This window comes from Pseudophryne corroboree, chromosome 3, assembly GCF_028390025.1.
Source record: "Pseudophryne corroboree isolate aPseCor3 chromosome 3, aPseCor3.hap2, whole genome shotgun sequence".
Taxonomy (NCBI): Eukaryota; Metazoa; Chordata; class Amphibia; order Anura; family Myobatrachidae; genus Pseudophryne; species Pseudophryne corroboree.
The window spans coordinates 162,179,358-162,206,825 of record NC_086446.1 but is presented as its reverse complement, the minus strand read 5'-3'; the positions used below and the strand labels follow the sequence as shown (position 1 = coordinate 162,206,825).

General features: G+C 43.5%; 1 protein-coding gene, 1 long non-coding RNA gene and 1 pseudogene across 3 annotated transcripts in view; 2 read left to right on the top strand and 1 right to left on the bottom strand.

Moving 5' to 3' along the window:
* Positions 1 to 27,468, top strand: part of LOC135054997 (coagulation factor VIII-like) — a 638,500-nt gene that overhangs the window by 290,782 nt on the left and 320,250 nt on the right. The gene's annotated exons all lie outside the window — the stretch shown is intronic.
* The window catches only part of LOC135054998 (uncharacterized), a 221,347-nt gene that overhangs the window by 171,019 nt on the left and 22,860 nt on the right, over positions 1 to 27,468 (bottom strand). The gene's annotated exons all lie outside the window — the stretch shown is intronic.
* Positions 733 to 860, top strand: LOC134898439 (5S ribosomal RNA; annotated as a pseudogene).

Genomic DNA, 27,468 nt, shown 5'->3' with positions numbered 1-27,468 from the left:
ATATATATACATATATACATACATAGAAAGGAAAGGGATGGGGGGTAGCGACCATTGGTGTCTAAGAATGAATTGCAAATGTTTAAAAGAATGAAAACATTTATTAAGAATTCACAACATTTTTCTAAAAATGGGATAAAAGGTAATTACACATACTGTATGTATAAAAACATAAAGTGCAAAAATATTTAAAGTGCTTATCTCAACTGTAATACCCAATCTGTCATATATCTTTTGGAATGCGACTGTGGAAAGCAATATGTCGGAAAATCGAAAATGAGGATGCAAGAACATATCCGAAACATAAAGAACAAGATGGAATCTCATGCAGTTGCAAAACATTTCAACCTCACACACAAGTCTAATCCGGAATCATTAACTTTTAAAGCTATCAAATTGGTCAAACTGGGAGAAAGAGGTGGCGATTTAGCCGATAAACTTTCACGAAGAGAGATGTTCTGGTCCCAGTTACGGACTATACACCCAATGGGGTTTAATGAGAACTACGAAATTGCTCCGTTTCTATGATAGAACATAAAACTGAAGAGCGAACAGTATTTCCCATTTTCCACCCCACCTATCTCACCCCACATTCCTTACCCCTGTCCCCTACACATGTCCCCACTCTGCACTATATCACCATATTGGTAGTTATAGACACTATTACGGTTAATCGACCACCATGTAGTTTAATGCAGTGGTCGACACAGGCACGGTTAAAGAAAAAACATTTTCTACAGTCAAACCACTGTAACCACACTGGAAAGGCCCAATCTCGACCGAACTTGGAAGCGAAGCAGTGTTGGGCCTGATCAGTACCAGCAAGGGAGACCACCTGGGAAGTTCAGGTACTGTAAACTAAACTGGAAATACCAAATATTCTGTCTGTGTATACTAGGAAACACAAATTAATAATACATTTATACACAATAATGGCACATAGAGGCACTATCATAATAAACTAATTGTTATATACATTAGTGCACATATTCACTTTAATATTCAGTATCACCTTAATATGTAATATCACCGATATATTTATAAAAAATGATAATCGGTTATGGCACTGTCACTTTTTAACTCCTCTTTAAATCCCCAATTCCATTTATTTATATTTATATATATTTTTATATATTTATATAATTATATTTTTATATATTTTCATATATACCAATATTTGCATTGCTCTAAATAGATATAATATTATATTGATTCCATTTACACCTGGTTTTAACAAGATGCTATTAATATCCGTCATAGCAATTGTAATAGTAGAAATTTCACACTGTGTTTTTTTCTTCTCTCACTAATTTCCATGGAAACGGCCCCTGGATAAGTGAAAATGTCCTATACCATGAATGTCACAAGCTACTAGAAAATGGCCGCTGTCATAAACTGAATAAAGAGATCTAATAGAGGATGGCCGCCACAGCAGAAGACATACCCATAGCAACAGCTCGAGCTCTACTGAGACTGGGATCATAGAAGACGGCGCGCGCATGCGCGGTGACGATTCGGAAGTGGGGCGGAAGTAATGCTCTCCGGACTTCTGATGTGCCCGGACACCGGAAGTGTGGTGGAAGTGCCGCCAATACATAGAAACTGAACTTTTAAAGACATTCTATACAATATTTCAGGCTCCAAATCACTCGTTTTCCTTGTGGTTTAATATAGTATCTGCCTATAAGGAGAAAGTCATATTTATAGGAGAAGTTTATAACATAGTAAAAATACACTTTTTTAATACAGGATATGATGTCATAATTGAGTTAATTAGCAGCACTAGTATAAATATGAGCCCAGTCTCACTCTGCCTTTACCCCTTGATGAAGTCTGTGTGACGAAACGCATTGGGCATCATTTGACCTCTGACTCAGATAAGCACTTTAAATATTTTTGCACTTTATGTTTTTATATGTATGTGTAATTACCTTTTATCCCAGTTTTAGAAAAAGTTTTGTGAATTCTTAATAAATGTTTTAATTATTTTAAACATTTGTAATTCATTCTTAGACACCAGTGGTCGCTACCCCCCATCCCTTTCCTTCCTAGATTCAATTAATTCAGGGATTTACCATCCCAGTATTACTTGGGGGTTCAGCAGACGCCCTATATATCAGGAGTGTCAATACAGAAAATCTGTATATGTTGGGTTGCAGATTATTTTATTTTCATTTGTGGCACAGTATTTTCTTTTTTTTGTGATATATATATATATATACATGTGTATGTGTGTATATATATATATATATATATATATATACATGTGTATGTGTGTATATATATATATATATATATATATATATATACAGGTTGAGTATCCCATATCCAAATATTCCGAAATATGGAATATTCCGAAATACAGACTTTTTTGAGTGAGAGTGAGATAGTGAAATCTTTGTTTTTTGATGACTCAATGTACAAAAACTTTGTTTAGTACACAAAGTTATTAAAAATATTGTATTAAATGGCCTTCAGGCTGTGTGTATAAGGTGTATATGAAACATAAATGAATTGTGTGAATGTACACACACTTTGTTTAATGTACAAAGTTATAAAAAAATATTGGCTAAAATGACCTTCAGGCTGTGTGTATAAGGTGTATATGAAACATAAATGCATTATGTGCTTAGATTTAGGTCCCATCACCATGATATCTCATTATGGTATGCAATTATTCCAAAATACGGAAAAATCCGATATCCAAAATACCTCTGGTCCCAAGCATTTTGGATAAGGGATACTCAACCTGTATATACATATATATATGTGTGTATATATATATATATATATATATATGTGTGTGTGTGTGTGTGTGTGTGTATGTATGTGTATATATTAGAGATGAGCGCCTGAAATTTTTCGGGTTTTGTGTTTTGGTTTTGGGTTCGGTTCCGCGGCCGTGTTTTGGGTTCGAACGCGTTTTGGCAAAACCTCACCGAATTATTTTTGTCGGATTCGGGTGTGTTTTGGATTCGGGTGTTTTTTTCCAAAAACACTAAAAAACAGCTTAAATCATAGAATTTGGGGGTCATTTTGATCCCAAAGTATTATTAACCTCAAAAACCATAATTTACACTCATTTTCAGTCTATTCTGAATACCTCACACCTCACAATATTATTTTTAGTCCTAAAATTTGCACCGAGGTCGCTGTGTGAGTAAGATAAGCGACCCTAGTGGCCGACACAAACACCGGGCCCATCTAGGAGTGGCACTGCAGTGTCACGCAGGATGTCCCTTCCAAAAAACCCTCCCCAAACAGCACATGACGCAAAGAAAAAAAGAGGCGCAATGAGGTAGCTGTGTGAGTAAGATTAGCGACCCTAGTGGCCGACACAAACACCGGGCCCATCTAGGAGTGGCACTGCAGTGTCACGCAGGATGGCCCTTCCAAAAAACCCTCCCCAAACAGCACATGACGCAAAGAAAAAAAGAGGCGCAATGAGGTAGCTGTGTGAGTAAGATTAGCGACCCTAGTGGCCGACACAAACACCGGGCCCATCTAGGAGTGGCACTGCAGTGTCACGCAGGATGGCCCTTCCAAAAAACCCTCCCCAAACAGCACATGACGCAAAGAAAAAAAGAGGCGCAATGAGGTAGCTGACTGTGTGAGTAAGATTAGCGACCCTAGTGGCCGACACAAACACCGGGCCCATCTAGGAGTGGCACTGCAGTGTCACGCAGGATGTCCCTTCCAAAAAACCCTCCCCAAACAGCACATGACGCAAAGAAAAAAAGAGGCGCAATGAGGTAGCTGTGTGAGTAAGATTAGCGACCCTAGTGGCCGACACAAACACCGGGCCCATCTAGGAGTGGCACTGCAGTGTCACGCAGGATGTCCCTTCCAAAAAACCCTCCCCAATCAGCACATGATGCAAAGAAAAAGAAAAGAAAAAAGAGGTGCAAGATGGAATTATCCTTGGGCCCTCCCACCCACCCTTATGTTGTATAAACAAAACAGGACATGCACACTTTAACCAACCCATCATTTCAGTGACAGGGTCTGCCACACGACTGTGACTGATATGACGGGTTGGTTTGGACCCCCCCCAAAAAAGAAGCAATTAATCTCTCCTTGCACAAACTGGCTCTACAGAGGCAAGATGTCCACCTCATCTTCACCCTCCGATATATCACCGTGTACATCCCCCTCCTCACAGATTATCAATTCGTCCCCACTGGAATCCACCATCTCAGCTCCCTGTGTACTTTGTGGAGGCAATTGCTGCTGGTCAATGTCTCCGCGGAGGAATTGATTATAATTCATTTTAATGAACATCATCTTCTCCACATTTTCTGGATGTAACCTCGTACGCCGATTGCTGACAAGGTGAGCGGCGGCACTAAACACTCTTTCGGAGTACACACTTGTGGGAGGGCAACTTAGGTAGAATAAAGCCAGTTTGTGCAAGGGCCTCCAAATTGCCTCTTTTTCCTGCCAGTATAAGTACGGACTGTGTGACGTGCCTACTTGGATGCGGTCACTCATATAATCCTCCACCATTCTATCAATGTTGAGAGAATCATATGCAGTGACAGTAGACGACATGTCCGTAATCGTTGGCAGGTCCTTCAGTCCGGACCAAATGTCAGCATCAGCAGTCGCTCCAGACTGCCCTGCATCACCGCCAGCGGGTGGGCTCGGAATTCTGAGCCTTTTCCTCGCACCCCCAGTTGCGGGAGAATGTGAAGGAGGAGATGTTGACAGGTCGCGTTCCGCTTGACTTGACAATTTTGTCACCAGCAGGTCTTTCAACCCCAGCAGACCTGTGTCTGCCGGAAAGAGAGATCCAAGGTAGGCTTTAAATCTAGGATCGAGCACGGTGGCCAAAATGTAGTGCTCTGATTTCAACAGATTGACCACCCGTGAATCCTTGTTAAGCGAATTAAGGGCTGCATCCACAAGTCCCACATGCCTAGCGGAATCGCTCCATGTTAGCTCCTTCTTCAATGCCTCCAGCTTCTTCTGCAAAAGCCTGATGAGGGGAATGACCTGACTCAGGCTGGCAGTGTCTGAACTGACTTCACGTGTGGCAAGTTCAAAGGGCATCAGAACCTTGCACAACGTTGAAATCATTCTCCACTGCACTTGAGACAGGTGCATTCCATCTCCTATATCGTGCTCAATTGTATAGGCTTGAATGGCCTTTTGCTGCTCCTCCAACCTCTGAAGCATATAGAGGGTTGAATTCCACCTCGTTACCACTTCTTGCTTCAGATGATGGCAGGGCAGGTTCAGTAGTTTTTGGTGGTGCTCCAGTCTTCTGTACGTGGTGCCTGTACGCCGAAAGTGTCCCGCAATTTTTCTGGCCACCGACAGCATCTCTTGCACGCCCCTGTCGTTTTTTAAAAAATTCTGCACCACCAAATTCAAGGTATGTGCAAAACATGGGACGTGCTGGAATTTGCCCATATTTAATGCACACACAATATTGCTGGCGTTGTCCGATGCCACAAATCCACAGGAGAGTCCAATTGGGGTAAGCCATTCCGCGATGATCTTCCTCAGTTGCCGTAAGAGGTTTTCAGCTGTGTGCGTATTCTGGAAAGCGGTGATACAAAGCGTAGCCTGCCTAGGAAAGAGTTGGCGTTTGCGAGATGCTGCTACTGGTGCCGCCGCTGCTGTTCTTGCGGCGGGAGTCCTTACATCTACCCAGTGGGCTGTCACAGTCATATAGTCCTGACCCTGCCCTGCTCCACTTGTCCACATGTCCGTGGTTAAGTGGACATTGGGTACAACTGCATTTTTTAGGACACTGGTGAGTCTTTTTCTGACGTCCGTGTACATTCTCGGTATCGCCTGCCTAGAGAAGTGGAACCTAGATGGTATTTGGTAACGGGGGCACACTGCCTCAATAAATTGTCTAGTTCCCTGTGAACTAACGGCGGATACCGGACGCACGTCTAACACCAACATAGTTGTCAAGGACTCAGTTATCCGCTTTGCAGTAGGATGACTGCTGTGATATTTCATCTTCCTCGCAAAGGACTGTTGAACAGTCAATTGCTTACTGGAAGTAGTATAAGTGGGCTTACGACTTCCCCTCTGGGATGACCATCGACTCCCAGCGGCAACAACAGCAGCGCCAGCAGCAGTAGGCGTTACACGCAAGGATGCATCGGAGGAATCCCAGGCAGGAGAGGACTCGTCAGACTTGCCAGTGACATGGCCTGCAGGACTATTGGCATTCCTGGGGAAGGAGGAAATTGACACTGAGGGAGTTGGTGGGGTGGTTTGCGTGAGCTTGGTTACAAGAGGAAGGGATTTACTGGTCAGTGGACTGCTTCCGCTGTCACCCAAAGTTTTTGAACTTGTCACTGACTTATTATGAATGCGCTGCAGGTGACGTATAAGGGAGGATGTTCCGAGGTGGTTAACGTCCTTACCCCTACTTATTACAGCTTGACAAAGGGAACACACGGCTTGACACCTGTTGTCCGCATTTCTGGTGAAATACCTCCACACCGAAGAGCTGATTTTTTTGGTATTTTCACCTGGCATGTCAACGGCCATATTCCTCCCACGGACAACAGGTGTCTCCCCGGGTGCCTGACTTAAACAAACCACCTCACCATCAGAATCCTTCTGGTCAATTTCCTCCCCAGCGCCAGCAACACCCATATCCTCCTCATCCTGGTGTACTTCAACACTGACATCTTCAATCTGACTATCAGGAACTGGACTGCGGGTGCTCCTTCCAGCACTTGCAGGGGGCATGCAAATAGTGGAAGGCGCATGCTCTTCACGTCCAGTGTTGGGAAGGTCAGGCATCGCAACCGACACAATTGGACTCTCCTTGTGGATTTGGGATTTCAAAGAACGCACAGTTCTTTGCGGTGCTTTTGCCAGCTTGAGTCTTTTCAGTTTTCTAGCGAGAGGCTGAGTGCTTCCATCCTCATGTGAAGCTGAACCACTAGCCATGAACATAGGCCAGGGCCTCAGCCGTTCCTTGCCACTCCGTGTGGTAAATGGCATATTGGCAAGTTTACGCTTCTCCTCCGACAATTTTATTTTAGGTTTTGGAGTCCTTTTTTTTCTGATATTTGGTGTTTTGGATTTGACATGCTCTGTACTATGACATTGGGCATCGGCCTTGGCAGACGACGTTGCTGGCATTTCATCGTCTCGGCCATGACTAGTGGCAGCAGCTTCAGCACGAGGTGGAAGTGGATCTTGATCTTTCCCTAATTTTGGAACCTCAACTTTTTTGTTCTCCATATTTTATAGGCAGAACTAAAAGGCACCTCAGGAAAACAATGGAGATGGATGGATTGGATACTAGTATACAATTATGGACGGACTGCCACGGTTAGGTGGTATAAAAAAACCACGGTTAGGTGGTATATATTGTAATACAATTATGGATGGACGGACTGCCTGCCGAGTGCCGACACAGAGGTAGCCACAGCCGTGAACTACCGCACTGTACACTGGTTGATAAAGAGATAGTAGTATACTCGTAACAACTAGTATGACTGACTATGACGGTATAAAGAATGAAAAAAAAACCACGGTTAGGTGGTATATATTGTAATACAATTATGGATGGACGGACTGCCTGCCGAGTTCCGACACAGAGGTAGCCACAGCCGTGAACTACCGCACTGTACACTGGTTGATAAAGAGATAGTAGTATACTCGTAACAACTAGTATGACTGACTATGACGGTATAAAGAATGAAAAAAAAACCACGGTTAGGTGGTATATATTATAATACAATTATGGATGGACGGACTGCCTGCCGACTGCCGACACAGAGGTAGCCACAGCCGTGAACTACCGCACTGTACACTGGTTGATAAAGAGATAGTAGTATACTCGTAACAACTAGTATGACACTATGACGGTATAAAGAATGAAAAAAAAACCACGGTTAGGTGGTATATATTATAATACAATTATGGATGGACGGACTGCCTGCCGACTGCCGACACAGAGGTAGCCACAGCCGTGAACTACCGCACTGTACACTGGTTGATAAAGAGATAGTAGTATACTCGTAACAACTAGTATGACACTATGACGGTATAAAGAATGAAAAAAAAACCACGGTTAGGTGGTATATATTATAATACAATTATGGATGGACGGACTGCCTGCCGAGTGCCGACACAGAGGTAGCCACAGCCGTGAACTACCGCACTGTACACTGGTTGATAAAGAGATAGTAGTATACTCGTAACAACTAGTATGACTGACTATGACGGTATAAAGAATGAAAAAAAAACCACGGTAAGGTGGTATATATTATAATACAATTATGGATGGACGGACTGCCTGCCGACTGCCGACACAGAGGTAGCCACAGCCGTGAACTACCGCACTGTACACTGGTTGATAAAGAGATAGTAGTATACTCGTAACAACTAGTATGACACTATGACGGTATAAAGAATGAAAAAAAAACCACGGTTAGGTGGTATATATTATAATACAATTATGGATGGACGGACTGCCTGCCGACTGCCGACACAGAGGTAGCCACAGCCGTGAACTACCGCACTGTACACTGGTTGATAAAGAGATAGTAGTATACTCGTAACAACTAGTATGACACTATGACGGTATAAAGAATGAAAAAAAAACCACGGTTAGGTGGTATATATTATAATAATACAATTATGGATGGACGGACTGCCTGCCGACTGCCGACACAGAGGTAGCCACAGCCGTGAACTACCGCACTGTACACTGGTTGATAAAGAGATAGTAGTATACTCGTAACAACTAGTATGACACTATGACGGTATAAAGAATGAAAAAAAAACCACGGTTAGGTGGTATATATTATAATACAATTATGGATGGACGGACTGCCTGCCGACTGCCGACACAGAGGTAGCCACAGCCGTGAACTACCGCACTGTACACTGGTTGATAAAGAGATAGTAGTATACTCGTAACAACTAGTATGACACTATGACGGTATAAAGAATGAAAAAAAAACCACGGTTAGGTGGTATATATTATAATACAATTATGGATGGACGGACTGCCTGCCGAGTGCCGACACAGAGGTAGCCACAGCCGTGAACTACCGCACTGTACACTGGTTGATAAAGAGATAGTAGTATACTCGTAACAACTAGTATGACTGACTATGACGGTATAAAGAATGAAAAAAAAACCACGGTTAGGTGGTATATATTATAATACAATTATGGATGGACGGACTGCCTGCCGACTGCCGACACAGAGGTAGCCACAGCCGTGAACTACCGCACTGTACACTGGTTGATAAAGAGATAGTAGTATACTCGTAACAACTAGTATGACACTATGACGGTATAAAGAATGAAAAAAAAAACACGGTTAGGTGGTATATATTATAATACAATTATGGATGGACGGACTGCCTGCCGACTGCCGACACAGAGGTAGCCACAGCCGTGAACTACCGCACTGTACACTGGTTGATAAAGAGATAGTAGTATACTCGTAACAACTAGTATGACACTATGACGGTATAAAGAATGAAAAAAAAACCACGGTTAGGTGGTATATATTATAATAATACAATTATGGATGGACGGACTGCCTGCCGACTGCCGACACAGAGGTAGCCACAGCCGTGAACTACCGCACTGTACACTGGTTGATAAAGAGATAGTAGTATACTCGTAACAACTAGTATGACTATGACGACGGTATAAAGAAAGAAAAAAAAATACCACGGTTAGGTGGTATATAATTATACAATTATGGATGGACGGACTGCCTGCCGAGTGCCGACTGCCGACACAGAGGTAGCCACAGCCGTGAACTACCGCACTGTACTGTGTCTGCTGCTAATATAGACTGGTTGATAAAGAGATAGTATACAACAATATACTACTATACTGGTGGTCAGGCACTGGTCACCACTAGTCACACTGGCAGTGGCACTCCTGCAGCAAAAGTGTGCACTGTTTAATTTTAAATTAATATAATATTATGTACTCCTGGCTCCTGCTATAACAACCTGCAGTGCTCCCCAGTCTCCCCCACAATTATTATAAGCTTTTATACATTGATGTGCAGCACACTGGGCTGAGCTGAGTGCACACAGACTGAGTCACACTGTGTGACTGCTGTGTATCGTTTTTTTCAGGCAGAGAACGGATATAGCAGAGAACGGATATACTAAATAAAAGTTAACTTAACAACAACTGCACTGGTCACTGTGGTAAACTCTGTCTGCACAATCTCTCTCTCTCTCTCTCTCTTCTAATCTATTCTAATGGAGAGGACGCCAGCCACGTCCTCTCCCTATCAATCTCAATGCACGTGTGAAAATGGCGGCGACGCGCGGCTCCTTATATAGAATCCGAGTCTCGCGAGAATCCGACAGCGTCATGATGACGTTCGGGCGCGCTCGGGTTAACCGAGCAAGGCGGGAAGATCCGAGTCGCTCGGACCCGTGAAAAAAAAAGTGAAGTTCGTGCGGGTTCGGATTCAAAGAAACCGAACCCGCTCATCTCTAGTATATATATATATATATATATACATATACATATACATACACTAGCTGACTACCCATGCTTCACTACGGAATGTCAAGCATAATGCCAATCTTTATCTGGCCGCACCTCCGGCCGAGCCTTCCCTGGATTGATGCTGCCAAAAGGCTGGCGCTGAGGAGAATAATGTGCCTCCTTCTCTGCCCTGTCCTGCCTCTGATGCTGCCCTGCTCAGTGCTGTAAATGCTGGGACGACAGGCCAAGCTCCGCCTGTTGTATGTTAAATATGTAAGGTTTGCAGGGATAGGCTGACTCTATTCCAAAGGGCCCTATGTCTCCTTGTTTAGCTTCTCGCTCTCCTTAGGGCTCCTTCTCTAAGGTAAAAAGGTAAAGATTTCCGCATAACATTTAAGGTTACTGGGAGAGCTGTCGGTACCCTTTACACAGCAGATAAGCAGTTGTTGACTATCAAGCTTTCCTTTAATGCATTTAATAGTGAAAATATCAATGTCTCCTTTCCTCCTATTGCTCTCTGAGAGGTTTGGTAATGTTTAGTTCAAGTGACAGGTTAAACTCTGATAATTGAAACACTGGGGGTGAGTCAGATCTGATCGCTGCTGTGCGTTTTCGCACAGCGGGCGATCAGGTTCTAACTGCGCATGCGTATGCACCTCAATGCACATGCGCATCATACAACAACAACGGGCAATGCCGGTCAGCGACGGTATGGTGTAAAAAATCAGTTCGCAAGGTGATTGACAGGCGGAGGCCATTTGTGGGTGGCAACTGAGCGTTTACATGGAGTGTCCGGAAAAACACAGGTGTTACCAAGTGTTTTTAGTGAGGGTGTCTGACGTCAGCTTCGGCCCCGATCAGCCTGTTCACATTGCACTGGAGAAGTAAGTCCTGGGTTGCGCATAGACTGCACACACTGGATTTTTGCAGCTCGGCGTACACATGCGATTGCACAGTTGCACAGCGAATTTACACTCCCCCTGGAGGCGGTGACTATCTGATCGCAGGACAGCAAAATTAGCAGCCCAGCAATCAGATCTGAATTACCCCCACTATTCTCTCCTGACAGGAAATAGGTTGGTTAAGTACTTAAAAGACAAATACCGCTGACTCATACAAAATCGCCAGTGGCAGTTGCAGAGTACATTATTCAAATAGAGGAGCCACACCAAGTGATGTCTGATAGTGTTTAGGGGTGGCAGTTGATGTGGCTCCCCTATTTGAATAATGGACTGCAGTGCAACTGCCACTGGCAAGGAAGTCCAGGAATAGCGCACTGTGTCCTCCCCCCTCCACGACTTGGTATCGATGGCACAATGCATTCTTTACAGCCCCGGCTGGGTGGGTTGTCTTAACTCTCCACTGTGATGGGGGAATTCACAATAATCATCTCACTCCTTTTAACCCTTTAGTAGGCAAAATTTAGAAAAATCCCTTCTTAGTGGGTGCCTACATCACAAAAGCAAGCTACTGTCCAATTGTCAAGTTCCTAGTCGTTATGGTTTAGGAGATTCAGTCAGTGGTATTTGATATATATATATATATATATATATATATATATATGAATAATGGGGATGATCCAAAGCTCCATAGTGCATAATTCCTTTTTAAAAACTATATTATTCACACATAAAATTTAGGTGATAAAAAATGTTAAAAATGGTTGGAGCCTGGGTCATATAGGATGACATATAGTAGGGTGTACCCAACTCACAATTTAACATCAAATTCAAAGTGTGTAGATGTTTCCTTATCGTCTATTTGTGCTGAGAAATTGTCCACCTGAAATAAAAGTAAGGCAGCATACATCAACTTACTTAAAAGTTGGCAGGAACAAGTGCATAAAGCAGTGGATCTCAAATTGTGTGCCATGGCACCCGGGGGTGCCTCAGGACACTTGCAGAGGTGCCTTGGATTGGTGGTCCAGGACCAATTCAAATTATTTATGGTCAATGTAATAGGCAAAGCTAGTGCTGGTGGCTGCCAATCATAACACATGTGGACAAACAGAAGCAAATCTTGTCTCTGGTCACACAATTGAACCTAAGTATGACATATAAACAAACTTTACTTAATTTTATATTTCTTTCTAAATTTCTCAATAAGAAACTTTTGGCCATGGGGTGCCGTAAAAAAATTCTAATACTCTAGGGCGCCATGTTTTAAAAAAGTTTGGGAACCAGTGGCATAAAGGTATTTTTATGTACACACAGATGGGTCCTCCGTTATCTTGGCTGTTTCTGCGCCTAGACGGAGGTTTAGTCATGCCTAGGCGATAGCTTAGGTTGCTTAGTTTAATCACGGACAGGCGCGTTGAGGCACGAGCATGCAATACACATCTCCACCACTCGGTGGCTAATGCTCCACTAATCCAGTACTTTAGTTTGAATAGCGGCGGATTGATCTACAGTACAATCTCTGGCAAATGGTCAGTGATGACTGTAATGTTAATATACAGTCCTGTACTGCATAGTGTACACATAGGGGTATATTTATTAAAAATCGTGTTTGTGACGATTTTTATCGGTCGTATTTTACAGCAATTTCTTGAATTCATGTAAGTAAATTTACTAAGCTGCCGAGTTTTCTATGTTCGTATTTTCCGATGTTGATGTGAATCGTATTGTCGGGCAGTGTTTTACGGGAATGATTAGTAAAACACTGCCGGACATAACACATTGAAGCCCGGCTGTATCAGTGAGATCCATGCAGGGCTTCATTGTGTACTTGAGGTGTTTAAAAGTTAAAAATGTCCCAAAAAAATTGCGTGGGGGCTTCGTGCTCTTTGAGCCTGTCCTAGTTGTAAGAATACAGGGGAAAAATTGCGTAGGGTCCCCCCATATTTAAACAACCAGCACCGGGCTCTGCGTCCGGTCCTGGTTAAAAAAATATGGGGGACAAAAGATGTATGGGTTCCCCGTATTTTTCAAACCAGCACCGGGCTCTACTAGCCAGAGCCACAGCCAGAGCAATGCCACAGCCGGGGGACACTTTTATATAGGTCCCTGCAGCCGTGGCATTACTCCTCCAACTAGTCACCCCTTACTGGGCTACCCTGGAGGAGTGGGGACCCCTTAAATAAAGGGGTCCCCTCCTCCAGCCACTCAAGGGCCAGGGGTGAAGCCCGAGGCTGCCCCCCCATCCGTGGGTGGTGGATGGGAGGCTGATAGCCTTTGTGTAAAAAATCAAATATTGTTTTTTGTAAGAGAACTACAAGTCCCAGCAGGCCTCCCACGCAAGCTGGTACTTGGAGAACCACAAGTACCAGCATGTGGGGAAAGAACGGGCCTGCTTGTACCTGTAGTTCTACTACAAACCCCCCCAAAATACAAAACACACACACCGTGACAGTAAAGCTTTATTTTACATACATGCACACTTACACACACATACTTACCTCTAATCCAACGGAGCACCTCGGTCCCCTTGTCCAGTAGAATCCACCGTGGACCTGTGAAAAGATGCACAAAATACTCACATACTATCCGGTGAAGTTCGGTCCTCTTCAGTCCATGTAGCATCCAGGGGGTTAAAAACAAACAAACCGCTAAAACCCGAACCCACGCACTAAAGAGGTTCCATGTTTACACATGAAACCCCTTTTTCCGACTGCCGGGACCCCCAGTGACTACTGTCACTGAAGGTCCCGCCAGCCAATCAGGGAGCGCCACAACATGGCGCTCTCCTGATTGGCTGTGTGCTCCTTGCCTGTCAATCAGGCTCAGCGCAGCGGCTAGCATGGAGGATCGCGGTTCTCCATTATAGCCTATGATGGGAACTTTGCGGTCTGTGGTTAACCGCAAAGTTAATTGGGGTCACTCTTGTGTCCCCCGTATTTTTTGAACCAGGACCGGGTGCAGAGCCCGGTGCTGGTTGTTTAAATATGGGGGACCCTACGCAATTTTCCCCCTGTATTTTTACAACCAGGACCTGCTCAAAGAGCACAGGGCTGGTTATGCTTAGGAGGGGGGATCCTACGCAATTTCTTTTACATTTTTACGTCAAAAAGACCCATTCCCACAGATAAGCATGCACGGATCTCACTGATCCGTGCATTACTATCAAAACACGGCATGAAAAAGCAGGTCTATTTTTTTCCTACTTTTTTTTTACGATTTGTAAAAAATAACGACCGCAATTGACCACTCACTGACAAACACCAAAATACGAATGAATAGTAAATTCCCGTGTTGTATGAACAAACAGCCCCGTTTGACCGATGGTGTATTCATTCGTATTTCTGCCCTCTGCCATGAAAACCATTCCGAATAGCCCCAACACTGCCGAAATTTGTGCTTAGTAAATTCCCGTCTTCACACTTAGAAAAAAAAACACAAAATCGGACAAAATCGGGACTTTAGTAAATAATACCCCATAGATGGTGACCAATGGTCAGACGGAGAGAGTAAAAAAAAAAAAAGTTTGTTCAGACGCAAACGAACGTTGTAACACACTTGTGTATGCAGATGCAACTAATTGTGTGAAAGGAATAATGTAGCTCATTGACTTTAAAGTATGTACAGTGCACTAAATACCGTATTTTGCTTTATGAGCATCCGAGTCCCCTAACAGCATAAACAAAGAAATCACTGCTTGCATTACTTTTACACATGAACTTGTGTAACTTCCCTGCAGCCACGTGGGGTGAGCAAGCGATGAAGGCTTCCGCCTTCCACTCTGATAGTCCCAGGTTCGATTCCCAAAGTGCCTATCTATGTATTTTTTTTTTACCCTGACATTCACTTTATTAATTTTATTTTTTCTTTGTAATAGATTCAATGGAAGGGTGCACACAGGTTTCACATAAATCAGAGTAAATCTGCAGGAGCGATTCATTCTGCTATCTAAAATACACAGCGGTAATGAGCACTGGTAGACATACAGTACCAGTAAATATAAATTAGTGTATTCTGATGCAACTAACTGTTCAAGCAACACAGTACTGTAGATTGTCGGCGTTAGAGAATCTGTGCTGTACTTTATGAGAAGGGATCACTGCTACTGTACCATTTACACACCTATCAATGCGACTGCAGTTCTCTATGTGATTTAAGTTCCTGGATGCCAAATCACCGTACTTAGTATCTCTATACAGTATTTTCTTTTAGAGTACTAAATAGCACAAACAGCTTGTAAGTACAGTGGCAAGTGTAATCTTTCTAAGTACAATGGAGAGAGATAAAAGCTCCTCCCTAAGTTCCTGGATGCCAAGTATCTTAGTATCTCTGTACAGTGGGGGTCATTCCGAGTTGTTCGCTTGTTTGTTTGTTTTCGCAACGGAGCGATTAGTCGCTAATGCGCATGCGCAATGTCCGCAGTGCGACTGCGCCAAGTAAATTTGCTATGCAGTTAGGAATTTTACTCACGGCATTACAAGGTTTTTTCTTCGTTCTGGTGATCGTAATGTGATTGACAGGAAGTGGGTGTTTCTGGGCGGAAACTGGCCGTTTTATGGGAGTGTGCGAAAAAACGCTGCCGTTTCTGGGAAAAACGCGGGAGTGGCTGGAGAAACGGAGGAGTGTCTGGGCGAACGCTGGGTGTGTTTGTGACGTCAAACCAGGAACGACAAGCACTGAACTGATCGCACTGGCAGAGTAAGTCTCGAGCTACTCAGAAACTGCACAGAGAAGTATTTTCGCAATTCTGCTAATCTTTCGTTCGCAATTTTGATAAGCTAAGATTCACTCCCAGTAGGCAGCGGCTTAGCATGTGCAAAGCTGCTAAAAGCAGCTTGCGAGCGAACAACTCGGAATGACCACCAGTATTTTCTATTAGAGTACTAAATAGCACAAACAGCTTGTAACGTTCCTGGATGCCAAATCACTGTACTTAGTATCTCTGTACCTATTTTCTTTTAGAGTATTAAATAGCTCAAACATCTTGTAACGTACAGCGGCAAGTGTAATCTTTCTAAGTATAATGGAGAGAGATAAAAGCTCCTCCCTAAGTTCCTGGATGCCAAATCACTGTCCTTAGTATCTCTGTACAGTATTTTCTATTTGAGTACTAAATAGCATGAACAGCTTGTAGCGTACAGCGGCAAATGTAATATTACTAGGTATAATGGAGAGAGATAAAAGCTCCTCCCTAAGTTCCTGGATGCCAAATCACCATCCTTATTATCTCTGTACAGTATTTTCTATTTGAGTACTAAATAGCATGAACAGCTTGTAACGTACAGCGGCAAGTGTAATCTTCTAAGTATAATGTAGAGAGATAAAAGCACCTCCCTAAGTTCCTGGATGCCAAATCACCGTCCTTAGTATCTCTGTACAGTATTTTTTATTTAAGTACTAAATACCACAAACAGCTTGTAACTTACTCTGCTGTAATGGCTACAGCGGCAAGTGTTATCTTTATAAGTATAATGGGGAAAGATAAAACCTACTCCCTAAGTTCCTGGATACCAAGTTACCGTGCTTAGCATTTCTGTACAGTATTTTCTATCTAGCCAGAAACCCCGCATCCCGTGCAAGCTAGGCGGACAACTGGAGGGGACCCGACACGCGGTTGCTTGCCATTTCCCTTTGCAGTGTCAGATAGTGGTTCATCTGCCTCGAAAGCCAAGAGTCTCCTCTTTTGTATGGTACTGGCCCTGAGTCTCTGGGACCCTCAGAACCAGAGATATCAGTATGCAAATTTGACCCATTTTCCCTTCGACTATAATGGGCCCGTTAATTCAGACCCATCATGGGTTCCAACGCTTGCCATGAGCCTTGTGGGGGTCACAGAAACTTGGGGTTGGTATTCTCCGGTAGTTAATTGTCTCCTCTTTCATACCAACCTGATTCTGAGCCAATTGGACCCTCAGAACTGAAGATAGTAAGCTTCAAGCCCATTTTAATTGAATTTAATTTAATAGCTCACATAAACCTAACGTCAATGGACCATTGCTATAACATGTTCATTTGTGTCTGTACACACTACTTTTATTTATTGTTTTATTGGTTTCTTTTTTTGGGTCCTGACAGATAATGAATATTTTCTACAGCGTCACTGATATCCGCTGGTTAATCCCCACATCCCCCCTCACTCTTCCCCCTTCCTTTATGCTGTTAGGGGTCTTGGACGCTCATATAGCAAAACACTTCCCACCGCCTCCCCCTACCCCCATACCCCTTCTCCCCTGGCAGCCTACACAGTTCATGCAATAGACAAGGAGGGTGGTCAGGTTACAACAAATGTGCAACACAATATTGCAGTATAGTGTATATGAAAATCACAGAGAACTGCAGTCACGTTGATAGGCGTGTAAATGATACAGTAACAGTGATCCCTTCTCATAAAGTACAACACAGATTCTCTAACGCCGACAATCTACTGTACTGTGTTGCTCAAACAGTTACAGTAGTTGCATCAGAATACACTATATTTACTGGTACTGTGTGTCTACCGGTGCTCATTACCGCTGTGTATTTTAGATAGTGGAATGAGTTGCTCCTGCAGATTTACTCTGATTTATGCGAAACCTGTGTGCATCCTTCCATTGAATGTATTACAAAGAAAAAATAAAATTAATAAATTGAATGTCAGGGAAAAAAAATAGATTGGCACTTTGGGAATCGAACCCGGGACTCTCAGCATGGGAGGCGGGAGCCTTCACCGCTTGCCCACCCACATCGCTGAATGGAAGTTACACAAGTTTATGTGTAAAAGTAATGCAAGCAGCGATTCCATCCCATTGGTGTTTGTTTATGCTGTTAGGGGACTCGGACGCTTATATTCCAAAACACTGTATTTTTCACAGCCTCCCCCTATTCCCATCCCCCATCATTGTGTTATGCTGGACATAACACTAACAAGCACGGTCAGTGAGATCCGTGCAGGGCTTCATTGTGTACAGTATTAAGAGTTGAAATAGTTAAAAGTGTTAAAAATCTTTTTCGTGGGGTCCCCCCTCCTAATCATAACCAGCCTCGGGCTCTTTGAGCCAGTCTTGGTTGTTTAAATACTGGGGGGGGGGAATTGACTGGGGTCCCCCCATATTTAGACAACCAGCACCGGGCTCTTGGGCCAGCCCTGGTTCCAAAAATATGGCGGGCAAAAAATGTAGGGGTCCCCTGTATTTTTAAAACCAGAACTGGACTCCACTAGCAAGAGAGATAATTCCACAGCTGGGGGACACTTTTATACTGGTCCCTGTGGCCGTGGCATTACCCCCCCCAACTAGTCACCCCTTGCCGGGGTACCCTGGGGGAGTGGGGACTCCTTAAATCAAGGGGTCCCCCCCTCCAGGCACCCAGGGGTGAAGCCCAAAGCTGTCCCCCCTCATCCCTGGGTGGTGCATGGGGGGCTGATAGCCTTTTTGTGTGTAAAAAAAGAATGTTGTCTTTTGTTTTAGAACTACAAGTCCTAGCAAGCCTTCCCCGCTTGCTGGTACTTGGAGAACCACAAGTACAAGCATGCAGGGAAATAATGGGCCTGCTGGCACCTGTAGTTCTACAACAAAAGAAATACCTAAATAAAAACAAGACACACACACACCGTGATAGTACAAATTTATTAAAACACACTTACACACTTATACATACTTACCTACATCTCACGCCGCCCAATCACATCCCCTTCTCCATGTAGAATCCAAACGTTTACCTGTAAATCCAAAATTCCAATATACTTACCTATTATCCAGTGATGATCTGTCCTCTTCTTTCCTGAAGTAATCCACGGCCTTGTCTAAAATAAAAAATCGAAAGTCCGATCCACGCCACTAAAGGGGTTCCATGTTTACACATGGAACCCCTTTCCCCGAATGCCAGGACCACCCATGACTCCTGTCACTGGATATCCCAGCAGCCAATCAAGGAGTGCCACGTCATGGCGCTTTCCTGAATGGCTGTGCGCTACTAGCCTGTCAATCAGGAGTAGCGCAGCGGCTACAATGGAGGATCACGCTCCTCGATTCTAGCCTATGATGGGAACTTTGCGGTCTGCAGCTAACCGCAAAGTTAATTGGGGTCACCCACAAGAGTGACCCCATTGAACCTCGCAGTTAGCCATAGACTGCAAAGTTCCCATCATAAGCCAGAATGGAGCTGCGCTAAGCTCCATTCTAGCTGCTGTGCTCCGCCTGATTGACAGGTTAGTAGTGCACAGCCAATCAGGAGAGTGCTATGATGTGGCACTCCCTGATTGGCTGCTGGGATCTCCAGTGACAGGAGTCACGGGAAGTCCTGACATTCGGGGAAAGGGGTTTCTTGTGTAAACATGGAACCCCTTTAGTGGCGTGGATCGGGCTTTCGGTTTGTTTTTATGACAAGGCCGTGGATTACTTCTGGATTGAAGAGGACCGATCATCACTGGATAATAGGTGAGTATTTTGGAATTTTGAATTTACAGGTAAATGTTTGGATTCTACATGGAGAAGGGGACGTGATTGGGCGGCGTGGGATGTAGGTAAGTATGTATGAGTGTGTAAGTGTGTTTTAATAAAACTGTACTGTCACGGTGTGTGTGTCTTGTTTTATTTGGGTATTTATTTGGTTGTAGAACTACAGGTACCAGTGGGCCCGTTATTTCCCTGCATGCTGGTACGTGTGGTTCTCCAAGTACCAGAAAGCAGGGGAGGCTTGCTGGGACTTGTAGTTCTAAAACAAAAGACAATATTCTTTTTTTTACACACAAAAAGGCTATCAGCGCCCCATCCACCGCCCAGGGATGAGGTGGACAGTCTCGGGCTTCACCCCTGGCCCCTGGGTGCCTGGAGGGGGGACCCCTTGATTTAAGGGGCCCCCACTCCCCTAGGGCACCCCGACCAGGGATGACTAGTTGGGGGGGTAATGCCACGGCCGCAGGGACCTACATAAATGTGTCCCCCGGCTGTGGAGCCCGGTTCTGGTTTTAAAAATATGGGGGGACCTACGTCTTTTGTCCCCTATATTTTTGGAACCAGAGCTGGCCCAAGAGCCTGGTACTGGTTGTCTAAATACAGGGGGACCCCAGTCAATTTTTCCCCGGTATTTAAACTACCAGTACCAGCTCAAGGAGCCTGAGGTTGGTTATGCTTAGGAGGAGGTACCCCACGCAATTTTTTTTTTAACATTTGTAACTATTTCTGACCCTTTTCCACAGAGAAGCATGCACGGATCTCACTGATCCGTGCATGAATATCTGAACACGCCAGCAAAAAGCAGGTCTGTTTGAAAGCTCCTTTTTTTTAATGAATTCTATGTTTTCCCGGCAGTGTTTGGCTATTGTCGGCAGTGATTGAGAATACAAATTCTTAGTGCTATTTAGTACTCTAATAGAAAATACTGTACAGGGATACTGAGGACAGTGATTTGGCATCCAGGAACTTAGGGAGGAGCTTTTATCTCTCTCCATAATACTTAGAAAGATTACACTTGCTGCTGTAAGTTACAAGCTGTTCGTTCTATTTAGTACTCAAATAGAAAATACTGTACAAAGATACTAAGGATGGTGATTTGGCATCCAGGAACTTAGGGAGGAGCTTTTATATTTCTCCATTATACTTAGAAAGATTACACTTGCTGTACATTACAAGCTGTTCGTGCTATTTAGTACTCTAATAGAAAATACTGTACAGAGATACTAAGTACGGTGATTTGGCATCCAGGAACGTTACAAGCTGTTTGTGCTATTTAGTACTCAAATAGAAAATACTGTACAGAGATATTAAAGACGGTGATTTAGCATCCAGGAACTTAGGGAGGAGCTTTTATCTCTCTCCACTATACTTAGAAAGATTACACTTGTCGCTGTACATTACAAGCTGTTCATGCTATTTAGTACTCTAATAGAAAATACTGTACAGAGATACTAAGTACGGTGATTTGGCATCCAGGAACGTTACAAGCTGTTCGTGCTATTTAGTACTGTAATAGAAAATACTGTACAAAGATACTAAGGATGGTGAATTGGCATCCAGGAACTTGGGGAGGAGCTTTTATCTCTCTCCATTATACTTAGAAAGATTACACTTGCCGCTGTAAGTTACAAGCTGTTCATGCTATTTAGTACTCAAATAGAAAATATTGTACAGAGATACTAAGGATTATGATTTGGCATCCAGGAACTTAGGGAGAAGCTTTTATCTCTCCCCATTTTACATAATACTATAGGATTTGGACGCTCACATACAGTATCCCTAACATCAATAGACCATACTGTACCTGTAACACGTTCGTTTGCAAGTGTTTATGTTATACTATTTGCGTCTGTACTGTATATACTGGTTTATACTGTATGACATACTGTAGTATATTGTAGCGTAATGAGATGCACCAGTAAAGTAGTTCTCACACTGTAGTTCAGTATTGTATTTTAGTGGAGACCACACGCATGCACATTGGTATTTGAAAAAGCGACAACTGGTGGATGATCGCAGGTATTACACTCAAAGGTAACGCCAAACGCTCTGTGCGCCTCCCTACGACTAGGCGCGCCTCCCTATGACTAGGTATGCTACATATGCCCGATCGCAACTAACGCCTCCACCAGCCAAGATAACAGAGGACCCATCTGTAAGTCAGAAGGTATAGTGAGTAAATCTATGTGTACCACACTCATGATGATAAATGCATATCTGGGATTCTTTGATCCCACAGTGGGTTAACACATTCTCCCAGTAGTTCCAATATGATGCATGAAAATCAGACTAAAGAAAAATGGATGTAATCCAATATATCAAAAAAGGGTTTTATTTACATAAAATACTCCATAAAGGTATATTCAATCCCTTTCGGAATGGCACTTTTCTCAGCATTTTGGACGAATTTCGACTCGCCCTATTTAATGTAAGTGTAATGTAAGTGCCTTTTTTTTTACTTCAGAAATTCCGACACTGTCAAAAAAACAGGTGGATCGCTGCCATATCCACCTGTTTTGAAGAATTTGCGTGCGTTTTCGCCCATGTCAATTCAACTTTAAAAAGTCGGATTGGCATAGGCAAAAACGAGACAAAAGTTGGCGAAAACGACTGCAAATTGAATAATGAACTGTCGGATCCTCGCTGTTGGGAGAGGATCCAACAGGAATTGAATATACCCTATAGTTGGGGTGTAAAACATATACACAAAATAAATGGAAAAAAAATGCAGGAAAAAAATAATGAATGAAGTAAAAATAGGATTTTAATACCTACCGGTAAATCCTTTTCTCTTAGTCCGTAGAGGATGCTGGGGATGCTTCAAGAACCATGGGGTATAGACAGGATCCGCAGGAGACATGGGCACACTATAAGACTTTGAATGGGTGTGAACTGGCTCCTCCCTCTATGCCCCTCCTCCAGACTCCAGTTATAGGAACTGTGCCCAGGGAGACGGACATTTCGAGGTAAAGGATTTATTTAATTATTTTAAACTAAGGTGAGATACAAACCAGCTCACACCACTAACACGCCGTACAACATGGCATTCAACACCAACGCATGCAACGGCATGACCAACAACAGTCACAGATTGTCTAAACTCAACGCAACATGAGTGTAACTATAACAAAACTACAGATACAGCCCGCACTGGGACGGGTGCCCAGTATCCTCTACGGACTAAGAGAAAAGGATTTACCGGTAGGTATTAAAATCCTATTTTCTCATACGTCCTAGAGGATGCTGGTGATGCTTCAAGAACCGTGGGGTTTATACCAAAGCTCTAGAACGGGCGGAAGAGTGCGGATGACTCTGCAGCACCGATTGACCAAACAAGAGGTCCTCCTCAGCCAGGGTATCAAACTAGTAAAACTTCGCAAAGGTGTTTGAACCCGACCAAGTAGCAGCTCGGCAAAGTTGTAATGCAGAGACTCCCCGGGCAGCCGCCCAGGATGAGCCCACCTTTCTGGTAGAATGGGCTTTCACGGATTTCGGTAACGGCAATCCTACCGTAGAATGAGCTTGCTGAATCGTATTACAAATCCAGCGCACAATAGTCTGCTTGGAAGCAGGAGCCCCAATCTTGTTGGGAGCCCACAGGACAAACAGAGCCTCTGTTTTCCTAATCGGCGCCGTTCTGGCGATATAGATCTTCAAAGCTCTGACCACATCAAGGGACTTTGACTCCGCCAAGGCGTCAGTAGCCACTGGCACCACAATTGGCTGGTTGACATGAAATGATGAAACCACTTTTGGCAGAAATTGCTGACGAGTTCTCAACTCCGCTCTATCAGCATGGAAAATCAAATAGGGGCTTTTGTGAGACAAAGCCGCCAACTCAGACACTCGCCTTGCAGATGCCAAGGCCAACAACATGACCACTTTCCAAGTAAGGAATTTTAACTCAACCTTGCGCAAAGGTTCAAACCAATGTGATTGCAAGAATTGCAACACCACATTAAGGTCCCATGGTGCCACTGGGGACACAAAGGGAGGTTGGATGTGCAGCACGCCTTTTACGAAGGTCTGAACTTCTGGAAGGGAGGCCAATTCTCTTTGAAGAAAGATCAACAAGGCCGAAATCTGTACTTTAATAGAGCCTAACATTAGGCCCGCATCCAAACCTGCTCGTAGTGAATGGAGCAAACGCCCCAGGTGAAATTCTTCCGTAGGAGCCGCCTTGGATTCACACCAAGACACATATTTTCTCCAAATACGGTGGTAATGCTTTGCCGTTACTTCTTTTCTAGCCTGAAGAAGTGTAGGAATGACTTCACTGGGAATACCCTTTCGGGCTAGGATTTGGCGTTCAACCACCATGCCGTCAAACGCAGCCGCAGTAAGTCCTGATACACGCACGGCCCCTGTATTAACAGGACCTCCCAAAGAGGAAGAGGCCAGGGATCTTCTGGGAGCAACTCCTGAAGATCTGGATACCAGGCCCTTTTTGGCCAATCCAGAACAATGAGGATCGCCTGAACCCTTGTTCTTCTTATAATTTTTATCACCTTTGGAATGAGTGGAAGTAGAGGGAACACATAGACCGACTGAAACACCCACGGTGTCACTAGGGCGTCCACTGCTATCGCTTGAGGGTCCCTTGACCTGGAACAATATCTCTGAAGTTTCTTGTTGAGGCGGGACGCCATCATGTCCACTTGAGGAACTCCCCAACGACTTGTCACTTCTGCAAAGACCTCTTGATGAAGACCCCACTCTCCTGGATGGAGATCGTGTCTGCTGAGGAAGTCTGCTTCCCAGTTGTCCACTCCTGGAATGAAGACCGCCGACAGAGCGCTGGCATGTTTTTCCGCCCAGCGCAGAATCTTCGTGGCCTCGGCCATTGCTGCTCTGCTCTTTGTTCCGCCTTGGCGGTTTATGTACGCCACTGCTGTCACGTCTGACTGAATCAAGACCGACAGACATCGAAGAAGATGTTCTGCTTGCAGTATGCCATTGTGGATGGCTCTTAATTCCAGAATGTTTATGTGTAGACAAGCTTCCTGGCTCGACCACTTCCCTGAAAGTTTCTTCCCTGTGTGACTGCTCCCCAGCCTTGGAAGCTTGCATCCGTGGTTACCAGGATCCAATCCTGAATCCCGAACCTGCTTCCCTCCAGAAGGTGTGAACTGTGCAGCCACCACAGAAGGGAAATCCTGGTCCTGGGAGATAGAATTATTTTCCGGTGCATGTCCAGGTGAGACCCGGACCACTGGTCCAACAGGTTCCACTGAAACACCCTGGCATGGAACCTGCCATACGGAATGGCCTCGTAGGCTGCCACCATCTTCCCCAGCAACCGAGTGCAGTGAAGAACTGACACCTTTGCCGGTTTCAGAATCTGTTTTACCATGTTCTGTATTTCCAGAGCTTTTTCCACTGGAAGAAAAAGTCTCTGCAATTCTGTATCCAGAATCATACCCAGGAACGACAGCCGTGTCGTTGGATCCAACTGTGATTTTGGCAAATTTAGGAGCCAACCATGTTGTCGCAGAATCGTCAGTGAAAGAGCAACATTCTTCAACAATTGAAGGTATGTGACAACTGCGCTGTATGTGACTAAAAGCTGCTCAGTTTAAAAATAATGCAATTAGGAACATATACGAGCGCTAATATTTATAAGTTAAAATCTGTATTGCCATGAGTAATATATGTGTAAAAAATATGTGTACAAGGTGGCACCTGTAAAAAAGACTTTCAGTTAGTTTGGCAGTATGTTTACAACTCTTTTATGGAGTGAGTGGTTTGAGCTCAGTCCGTACCAGTTCACAGTTTGTATTGTGAAAAATGCTAACTGTCCCTACCTCCTAGTTAGTCCCGTGCACAAGAAGATGTTATAGTCCTTCAATCTCGATCCGCTGCGTCCAGCGGTGAAGGATCGCGGCTTGTTGTCGGGTCGCGGCTCGATGACGTCACACTGCGGCTAGGCGTCGGGAAGTTCGGGCCGGAAAGGTGATGGTCTGTAGCTCGATGCCTCCAACGCGTTTCGTGCGTCTCTGCGCACTTAATCATGGATGGCATGTCCATTTCCTGATCTTCAATTTATACTAAAAAAACTTTATTGTTCATTATTAAAAAACGGAAGTGTACACAGGAAGTTGGGTCAAACAGGCGGCAAACATGTGCTCCCGTTTGTCTAAAAAAATATATATATATTTTATTTTTATTTTTTTGGTGCCACTTGTGTTAAATGATAAAAAATGTATTTGGAATGACTGGTGAATTGTGTGTTTTATAAAAAAGCATTTAGTTCGATATCAATATTGAGTCCATGGGGTATTAAAGTTCTCATTTCAAAAATCCATCTTGTTTCATTTTTTATTAAATCTGTTACAATATTTCCCCCCTCTCCAGTTGTTTGGAACTTTTTGTATTGCCAGGAATTTTAAACCACGTGGATCTTTGTTATGAAAGTCAAGGAAGTGTTTTGACACACTGTGTGTTACAAGTCCTCTTTTTATGTTATAAATGTGTTCAGCCAATCTTATTTAGATTTTTCTTTTTGTTTTACCAATGTACTGTAGCCCACAAGGGCATTCAATGAGGTAAATCACTTGTTCTGTTTCACAGCTTAGATGGTCTCTAATTTCGTATGTTTTTCCTGTTTGATTTGATTTAAATTGCTCTTCTGGTTTAGTCGTGGTTTTGCTAAGATTTTTACAAGCTTTGCAATTAAGACAGAAATGGTAACCTTTTGTTTCTTTCTTCACTGGTGAATTTCTCTGATAACTTTTAACAAGATTCTGTTTAATGTTTCTCGCCTTTCTGTATATGATTTTTGGTTTGTCCGTTAGGCAATCTTTCAGTTCATTGTCCAATTTTAGAACGTGCCAATGTTTATTCAGCATGGTTTCTATCATATGGTGGTTGCTATTATATTGAGTGATGAATTTGATTTTTCTGTATATTCATCTGGTCCTTTTTCTTTATATTTAATAAGATCTTTTCTATCCATGCTGTCAATTCTGTTTTTCTGTTTAATCAGCTCCTCCACTTTATATCCTTTTTGAATGAAGTTCTGCATCATATTTTTACTTTGTTCTTCATATATTTAATGCTGGCTGCAGTTTCTTCTGATTCTTTGTAGTTGACTTGACGGTATGCTTGATTTCCAGTTTTTATGATTGCTTGAATTCGGTAGAATGTTATTACCACTTACCTCTTTAATATGAGTTTTGGTATTGATTTGGTTATTCTTAATGAAAATCTCTAAATCCAAGAAAGTCACTGTGTCTTTACTTGTGTTTGTTGTAAATACAAGGTTAATGTTGTTATGTAGTTTGACTTTCTCGAGGTCTGTACTGGTTCCCCCCCAGATAAAGAAGACATCGTCGATAAATCTGTGCCAGCAAATTAGGCTCTCCTTAAAGGGATTATTTGTCCAGATGTTTTGGTCCTCCCACCTTGCTACGAACAAATTTGCGTAGCTAGGCGCAAATGATGTGCCCATTGCCGTTCCACACTTCTGGCGATAGAATTGACCATTGTTCCAAAAATAGTTATGGTTCAAAATGAAGTCAATATTTGTCATGATGAAATTGACCTGTCGGGTAGGAAGATTGGATTCATTCAAATAGTATTCAGTGTGTTCACAGCCTGTTTCATGGTTAATGCATGTGTATAGTGATTTAACATCACTAGTTCCCAGTGTATAATGATCTTTCCATTGTATTTCTGTGAGA